This window comes from Fukomys damarensis, unplaced genomic scaffold (genome assembly GCF_012274545.1).
Source record: "Fukomys damarensis isolate Sample0158 unplaced genomic scaffold, DMR_v1.0_HiC HiC_scaffold_6, whole genome shotgun sequence".
Lineage (NCBI taxonomy): Eukaryota > Metazoa > Chordata > Mammalia > Rodentia > Bathyergidae > Fukomys > Fukomys damarensis.
Genome location: NW_022900918.1, coordinates 11,828,261 through 11,829,289, shown reverse-complemented (window position 1 = coordinate 11,829,289; position 1,029 = coordinate 11,828,261).

Genomic DNA, 1,029 nt, shown 5'->3' with positions numbered 1-1,029 from the left:
TTTTTTTTGAGACAGGGTCTCACTACATAGTTGAGACTGATCTATGTAGCCCAGGCTGCTCTCAAACTCACAGCAATCCTCTGGCCTCAACCTCCTGAGTGCTGGGATTATAGGTATGTGCCACCATACCCAGCTCAAGAAGCTTCAATTTTGTTATTTTCTCTTTCCTTTAGAGCAAATAAAGCTTTAAATTAGCTTAGATAATATTTATAGTTGGTATTAGTTTTAATGGTAGTTATATAAATAATTAAAATGTAAATGTGTACTTTGGGGTGACTCCTATAAACAATGAACAGATAATTTAATAATTTTCAGTAGAATCTTTCTTTAAAATTACAGTTATATTCAGTGTAATGGCTATTGAAAATAATGTATAATTCACTCACCAGAAAGAAAATTCAGAATTATATGCTTATGTATTTTTTATCATAACATTTAATTGTGTATTAAAAATGCATTACCTTTGACAGTAACAGAGTGAACTCTGGAGAATAAACATAGTAATCAGTTTCAGTCTCTTAAACCACATGGAATTTGTGATTTGAATTTGGGTTTGCATGTTAGAGAGCCAGAGATTGCCTGACTGTTGGATGATTGCATGATTGGGTACTTGAGGTTGCTCTTTTCTTCCTCAAAAGTGTTTAACTGGTGTGATATAGAAGAGAATAGCATGTATTCATTTAAAATAGAAGAATATGCATGACCTTTAAACTACTGACTAAGTGAATAGATTATGTAACATTTTCAAAGTTGTACACTTAGTGAAACTCTCCTATGAGGTCCAAGAAGCATCCTAAAATCTGAGATGTAGAAGAATATAGTCTCTAGCAAAAATTGAGCATGAGTTTGTCTTTTGGTTTGGGGAAAATCATCCCCATTTTCAGTGGGGATGATTGGTTGGGATACAGATGTGCTCTGCTTTAGTGGTGAACACATTGGGCCCATCAAAAAACTCTATAAGCTTTAGAGGGTATTAGAATTCTGAAGATATATATATATATATATATATATTATATATTCAGTTGGAGT